An 8799-nucleotide genomic window follows, 5' to 3' on the forward strand; every position below is an offset into this window, starting at 1 on the left:
TCCAACCACTTTCTTCAACATGGACACATGGAACACCGGATGCACTAATGATATTTCGGGAGGCAATTCCAACCTATAGGCCACCTGCCCTACCCTTTGAACGATCCGTACGACCCGACGTACCTAGGATTCAACTTACCTTTCTTCCCGAATCGCATGACTCCCTTCATAGGAGATACCCTCAAGAACACCCAATCATCAACTTGAAATTCCAATTTCCTTCGACGAACGTCTGCATAGGATTTCTGGCGACTCTGAGAAGTTTTCATCCTTTCCTGAATGACTTTAACTTTCTCCACAGCCTGGTGCACAAGATCCGGTCCTATTAATTCTGCTTCACCCACTTCAAACCATCCGATCGGAGACCTGCACCTCCTTCCGTATAATGCCTCAAATGGGGCCATTTGAATGCTAGCATGAAAGCTGTTATTGTAAGCAAATTCTAGACACAAGCCCGCAACATATCTTCAAGCGTCTGAATAGTCCGCTCCGCTTGACCATCAGTCTGTGGATGGAAAGCTGTGCTGAGATTCACCTGAGTACCCAAACCTTGCTGAAATTTCTTCCAAAAATTAGCTGTAAACTGGGCCCCTTGATCCGAGATAATAGAAAGCGGAGTGCCATGAAGCCTTACTATCTCCTTGATATACAACTTAGCGTATTGTTCTGCAGTATCGGTGGACTTGACTGGCAAGAAGTGAGCTGATTTGGTGAGTCGATCCACTATTACCCAAATTGAGTCGAACTTGCGCTGAGTGCGAGGTAATCCTACCACGAAATCCATGTTGATCATCTCCCATTTCCACATTGGTATTTCCATAAGCTGAGTTAGCCCACCAGGCCGTTGATGCTAAGCCTTCACTTGCTGACAATTCGGGCATTTAGATACAAAGTCCGCCACACCCCTCTTCATACCGTTCCATCAATAAATCTCCTTGAGGTCATGATACATTTTCGTAGAACCTGGATGCACGGAATATCTGGAATTATGAGCCTCCGCCATTACCTTCTCCCGAAGCTTATCCACATCCGGAACACACAGCCTACCTTGACACCGTAATACACCATCCTCGTCGCCGAGTGAAAATGCCGAAGTCTTGTTACTCAAAACTGCTTCCTTCATTTGAGCCAATGCTGGATCGATAAACTGCTTTTCCTTGACTTCCGCTACGAGTGACGATTCTGCTCCATTATGTACCATAACATTCCCCTCGTCTGATGTCGAAATACAAACCCCTAGACTGGCCAATTGATAAACCTCCCGAGCCAAGGGCCTTTGATCCACTCCCAAATGAGCCAAACTACCCATAGATTTCTGACTGAGAGCGTCGGCCACCATGTTCGCCTTCCCTGGATGGTACAAAATGTTCATATCATAATCCTTGAGTAATTCTAACCACCGTCGCTGCCTTAGGTTCAATTCCTTCTGCTTAAACAAATACTGGAGACTCTTGTGGTCTGAGAACACATCCACATGGACCCCATAAAGATAATGCTGCCATATTTTCAAAGCAAACACAACTGCCGCAAGCTCCAAATCATGCGTCAGATAATTCTTCTCGCGATTCTTGAGCTGCCTCGAGGCATACGCTATAACTTTCCCATGTTACATCAACACGCACCCCAAACCAATCCTGGAGGCATCGCAATAAACCACAAATCCTTCCGTGCCTTCCGGCAAGGTCAATATTGGTGCCGAGGTCAACCTTGACTTCAGTTCCTGAAAACTTTTCTCACAAGTGTTGGACCATTGGAACTTAACTGCTTTCTGCGTCAACTTAGTCAATGGGGAGGCGAGGGCAGAGAATCCCTCCACAAACCTCCGATAATACCCTGCTAAATCCAAGAAGCTACGAATATCCGTCGGGGTCGTGGGTCTAGGCCAATCTTTTACTGCTGCAATCTTCTGGGGGTCTACCCGAATCCCTTCACTAGAAACAACATGACCCAAAAAGGCAACGGACTCCAACCAAAACTCATATTTTGAAAATTTAGCATACAACTGGTGCTGATGAAGAGTCTGCAGAACTGCCCTGAGGTGACCGGCATGATCCTTCCAGCTCCGCGAATAAACAAGGATGTCGTCAATAAAAACAATCACAAAGGAGTCTAGAAATGGCTTGAAGACACGATTCATAAGATCCATAAAGGCTGCCGGGGCGTTGGTTAGCCCAAAAGACATGACCAAGAATTCAAAGTGACCATAGCGAGTTTTGAAAGCGGTCTTGGGAATATCCTGCTCCCTAATCTTCAATTGGTGATACCCGGACCGTAGATCAATTTTGGAGAAGAACCTTGCACCTTGCAATTGGTCGAACAAATCATCTATTCGAGCAGAGGATATTTATTCTTGATGGTGACTTTGTTGAGCTGCCGATAATCAATACACATCCGGAGCGACCCATCCTTCTTCCTGACAAAGAGAACCGGAGCATCCCACGGCGACACACTCGGCCGTATGAACCCCTTTTCTAATAAATCCTTCAGCTGCTCCTTTAACTCCCTTAACTCCGCTGGAGCCATTCTGTATGGTGGAATAGATATTGGCTGCGTATCTGGCAATACATCAATCCCGAAATCAATCTCCCTATCTGGCGGAATCCCTGGAAGCTCGTCCGGAAACACTTCGAGAAACTCATTCACGACTGGCACGGACTCGGGGGTAGACACTTCTGAAGTGGTGTCCGCCACCCGGACCAAATGATAGATACATCCCTTCTTAATCATCTTTGAAGCCTTAAGGTAGGAAATAAACCTACCCTTCGGCACCACATCATTCCCTTTCCACTCGATAACCGGCTCATTAGGGAACTCGAGTCTCATGACTCTCGTTCGGCAGTCAAGTTTAGCAAAGCACGAATAAAGCCAGTCCATCCCCATAATCACATCAAAATCCACCATTCCAAGCTCGATAAGATCGGTCGTGGTAACGCGACCACATACCGTGACAACACAATTCCTATAAACCCGCGCGGCTGTAATAGAATCACCAACCGGAGTCGATACAGAGAACGGCTCATGAAGCTGTTCGGGTTCTATCCCAAAGCTTGAAGCAATGAATGGGGTGACATAAGACAAAGAGGACCCCGGATCAATAAGAGCATAACAATCAATGGCCTGAACAGACAAGATACCTGTAATCACATCTGGAGAAGCCTCTGCATTCTGACGACCACTCAAAGCATAGAACCGGCTGGGTCCACCTCTACCACGAGCTCCACCCCTAACTGTACCACGGCCTGCTGGGGCTGGAGGACGCACAGATGATGTGGCGACTGAAGAACCGGACGACTGAGCAGATCCCCTACCCATGCCCTGACTGGGCACACGACAGTCTCGCTGAATATGACCTCTCACCCCGCATCTGAAACACACCGGGATATCCAAGTAGCAAGTCTCTGTATGAAATCTCCCACACTTGGGGCATGGAGCCCTCCCCTGCTGCTGTGGTCTCCCTCCTGAACGACCGGACTGATGGGGTCTCCTACTGTCTGAGCCTGGTCTCATGCGGCTGTTCTGCTGATAACTGTGCAGAGATGATGGTGCGCTCGCTGAGGACTGAGCATATGACTGGGACGGCCCTGACGACCCTCTCCCCTGAGCTGATCTCCCTGAGTGACCTGCTGATCGGGCCCTGTTGCTATTCTCCCTTTCCGCCCGAATCTTCAACTTCCTAGCCTCTGTGGCCTGAGCGAATCCCACAATCTTTCCATAGTTCATATCCGAGTGTAAGGCCGCTGTAGCAGCCTCATTTACTACCAAGGGACTAAGGCCCTGAACAAATCGCCGAACTCTAGCTGCCATGGTCGACACTAACTGTGGAGCATACTTGGACAATCTCACGAACTCCATGTGGTGCACCCAAACACTCATACTGCCCTGCTTGAGGGTCTCAAACTCCGTGGCACGGGCTGCTATTGTCTCAGCAGGCAAGAACTGGTCCATGAACGCATCTACAAACTCATCCCATCTGGCTGAAGGTCCTACCTCCCCACGGGAGTCCTCCCACATCTCGAACCATGAATACGCTGCTCCCCTCAACCTGTATGATGCCAATTTAACTCCCTCTGTCTCTGAAGCTTTCATCACTCGGAGGGTCTTATACATTTCATCAAGAAATTCCTGCGGATCAGCCTCTGGGTCTGTGCCTGAGAACTCTGGAGGGGCTAACCGCAAAAACTGGTTAACTCTGGAGCTGGTAAAATCTCCCTGTCCGCTAGAGGATGTAGGGGCATCCTGAGATCTCTGGGCCTGAGCGGCCACTAACTGGGTCAACATGCGGATGGCTCCCCTAAGGTCCACATCAGAAACCTCGGGACCAGGAGCTGGAATGGTTCCAGATTCAGGAATATCGGCGGGAGGGATGGTGGCACCCTCTGCCGCTGAAGGATCAGGAACATGCTGGTCTGGGACAGACGGGCCAGGTAGGTTCAAGGCTGGGGAGTCACTCTCACCCACGGCATCAGGTACATGATTCATAGCCTCACTCGGGGTGGCATTGGCCCCAAGGCCGAGTCTAGCTCTCTTCTTAGGTGCCATTACTAAAAAAGTTCGGAACAACGCAAGAGTTAGATATAGATACTTTCACATTTCACTTCACCGCACGATACAGAATAACAAGGAAGTGGGAAATTTCCTAAATGTCCATGCAGCCCCCCACTTATAGATGTGGTCGACTTCACACCGATAAGTAGGGCTCTACTAGACACGGCTCCGAGACATCCTAGGACTCCGTAAAACCTTAGGCTCTGATACCAAGTTTGTCACGCCCCAAATTTGAGGGACATGACCGGCGCCCGACCAGGTAGCCCCAACCAAGCGAACCTGGATGCCTTTCCTAACCCACATGTTACCCCACATTTTCTTTACTCAATAATTCCAAGAATTTGCCAAATAATTAATTAAGAACACTTTTTAATTTACAGAACACATACGTACTTACATAATAGTAATGAAATCACCAACACGTTACCAATGTATGAAAACACGGATCTACACAAGTTTCTAAGCCACATCTACTGTCTACGGAGCCTCTAATAATACAACAGGATAATACAGTATTTGCCGGTAACAAGGCTCCGGCTATACCTTACAAAAAATCAACTAAAACTCCGGAAACGATGTGGCCTGAACCACGCAGGGCCCCGAGAGGAAAGGGGCTCACCAAAAAGCTGATGGATGACGAAGGGGAGCTACGATCGGTGGACTGGAGTACCTGCTACGGATCCACCTACAATCATAACACGAATGTAGCGCCCCCGGCAAAAGGGACGTCAGTACATTTGAATTGTACTGGTATGTATGAACAAACTTTGCTCCAAGTAAACTCGAACCATAAGCAAGTAAGTAGCAGTAATAAAAGCGACAATCAAATCCACAAGGAAGGAACAATTAAGCCAACAGGTATACAATCTCTCCTCCATAAACAAGCATGTAATTGAAATGGAAATAACAATCAAATCCTCAAAGAAAGAGCAATCAAACCACAAGTTTACAATCTCTCCTGTTTCCCCTTCCACATTTCCACATCAATAATTTCACAATTTGCTCATAGTTCATTTCAATAGCGATTTCGATCGCTTTCCAACCTTATTACCTCGGCCACCCTTATTACCTCAGCCACCCTTATCACCACAACCCACACCTTATTTCTTCGTGTTGCGGCGCCCAACCCGATCCCACCGAACAATCACAATTCACAAACAACACAACAACAACAACAATTCACAAAGAACAACAACAACAATCCTCAAGAAACAACAACCATGACCCTCAAGGAACAACAACAACAATTTACATGAACTTCCATGGCCATTAAATACCATTTCATCATATTCAACGACTCATATGCAATTTAAGTCACCTCAATAATTACCCACAACAAACCAAATATGTTACTACCACGGTTATTCCGATCACAGCAATTCCCATTTCCTTTTCACAGTTCTTACCACATAGCACATTCACAATCGCAACTTGGTTTATTTCTAATTACATACATCAATATAGCGAAGGCATAACCACAATCACCCAACCATACCAATCACAGGGATTTCACAAACAAATCACGTAGAAATCACATACCAAGCACTCAAACACCCAAACAAGCGATTTTACAAGTTCAAAGTTAGCCATACATACCTGGAGCCGAATTCCCTTTTAACTTCTATTTTCAATTCACCAAATGGTCTAGCAACGCCAATCTAGTGCACAAGTTAATGCGTATGACTTAGAAAAGAAGTTCACAATTTCTACTCAAACTTATTTAGGCTACCAACCCATCTTTGTACCATCTTTTACTCTTACCCAATTACTCTCACTAGGTTTTAGGTTATAGAATGACATGCATGTATGAGTTCAACCACTATTTTCAAAAACCAATGCATGAGACTCCCCCCCCCCCTAGTTTAAACCAGAAATTTAGTGAAAAGGGTTAGGGATGTTACCTGCAAGAAAAGGGGGATGAAGATAAGTTTGAAATTTCCCGGCCCGGATGGTTTTGGAGAATCAAATTTTGGAGAAGATGACTTTCTCTCTCAAGACCCTCTCTTCCTCTCTCTTATTTTGTGCAGAAGATCGTTAAAAATGAGGGGCTGGGGGTGTTTTATTAAAAAGGGGGTCAGGTATAAAATTTAGAAATTAGAAGCCCGAGCAAGATCTGCGGTCGCATTCTGCGATCGCAGAACAGAAATGCAGTCCGCAGATTGGACCGCAGAATTGCCCCCAAAACATTGGTGAATCTGTTTGGGTCTGCGACAAGAATGCGGTCCGCATTCCTGTTATGCGGTCGCATTGTGCACCGCAGAACTGACCTTCACAAATCCTTGAGGAACTTATGCGACGATTATGCGGTCCGCATATTGGTTATGCGATCGCATAATAGACCGCATTTTCAACATTAATTTTGACAACTCTTCTGTTCCACTCTGCGGTAGAAATGCGGTCCGCATATCAATTATGCGGTCGCATTTTGGACCGCATCTTGACCTTAAGTTTAACCAAACCACAGCTTCACTATGCAGTAGGAATGCGGTCCGCATACCAGATCTGCGACCGCATTCTTGACCGCAAAATGGCATTTTTCTGGGAAATTGATTCTTTTTGATTTTTTTTTACAAGCTTAGATCAATACCAAGGGTCCGAACACACATTCGGAGTTGACACCATAAGATACTAGGTTTTGAGCCAAAAATTTTACGGGGCCTCACATCCTCCCCCACTTAAAATCATTCGTCCCTGAATGAGGACCTATTTTAACTTTTCAGTATTTCAAAGGCCAGTTGGTTTTGAAAACATGTTATGCAGATTCCTACACCTTTCATTGTTTCCCAAAAAATTTTTTGAAAAATTTTCCAGAGTTTCCTTTGTAATTTGGACATCTCTACCTGACAGAGGGCCCCCGAAACACAAATTCCAAACACCATAACAGAATTACAACCATTCCTACAACTATCATATAATTTCCTACCTTAACAATTGCACACATTTGACCACTTGATATGTTTTGCTTATGAACCAGTTATTTTAATGAGTTTCACATAATTTAGCCCTTTCAACACATTACAAGCATACAAGTAATTCGTTACCAACGTATACAACCATTAATTGGTTACTTAACACAAGAGTCTTTATAAGGCTTTCGTTTACCAAAGAAATGTTCACATGACTTGAAACAATCCCTACACCTATAAGTCTTGCACAACTAGAGGGACTTCACTAGCATTTAGGAAGGAATCAACTTGGACACCATGGTAGTTGTCTTAGAGATAGAAAGGTCACATAATTTCTTCTAGACTTGATCAAATAGATGGGGATATTTCTCTTTCATTTCTTTCTCCGCTTCCCATGTAGCCTCCTCAACTTGTTGACTTCGTCACAACACCTTAACTGAGGCAACTTCCTTATTTCTCAACTTACAGACTTGTCTATCTAGAATGGCAACCGGAACTTCTTCATACGACAGCTCTTCATTAACCTCGATAGTCTCGACTGGCACGATGGCGGATGGATCTCCAACCGCTTTCTTCAACATGGACACATGGAACACCGGATGCACTAATGACATTTCGGGAGACAATTCCAACCTATAGGCCACCTGCCCTACCCTTTGAACGATCCGGTACGGCCCGACGTACCTAGGATTCAACTTACCTTTCTTCCCGAATCGCATGACTCCCTTCATAGGAGATACCCTCAAGAACACCCAATCATCAACTTGAAATTCCAATTCCCTTCGACGAACGTTCGCATAGGATTTCTGGCAACTCTGAGCAGTTTTCATCCTTTCCTGAATGACTTTAACTTTCTCCACAGCCTGGTGCACAAGATCCGGTCCTATTAATTCTGCTTCACCCACTTCAAACCATCCGATCGGAGACCTGCACCTCCTTCCGTACAATGCCTCAAATGGGGCCAGTCGAATGCTAGCATGAAAGCTGTTATTGTAAGCAAATTCTATAAGTGGCAAGTGATCATCCCAATTACCTTTGAAATCCAAGACACAAGCCCGCAACATATCTTCAAGCGTCTGAATAGTCCGCTCCGCTTGACCATCAGTCTGTGGATGGAAAACTGTGCTGAGATTCACCTGAGTACCCAAACCTTGCTGAAATTTCTTCCAAAAATTAGCTGGGAACTGGGCCCCTCGATCCGAGATAATAGAAAGCGGAGTGCCATGAAGCCTTACTATCTCTTTGATATACAACTTAGCGTATTCTTCTGCAGTATCGCTGGACTTGACTAGCAAGAAGTGAGCTGATTTGGTGAGTCGATCCACTATTACCCAAATCGAGTCGAACT

This window comes from Nicotiana attenuata, unplaced genomic scaffold (assembly GCF_001879085.1).
Source record: "Nicotiana attenuata strain UT unplaced genomic scaffold, NIATTr2, whole genome shotgun sequence".
NCBI lineage: Eukaryota > Viridiplantae > Streptophyta > Magnoliopsida > Solanales > Solanaceae > Nicotiana > Nicotiana attenuata.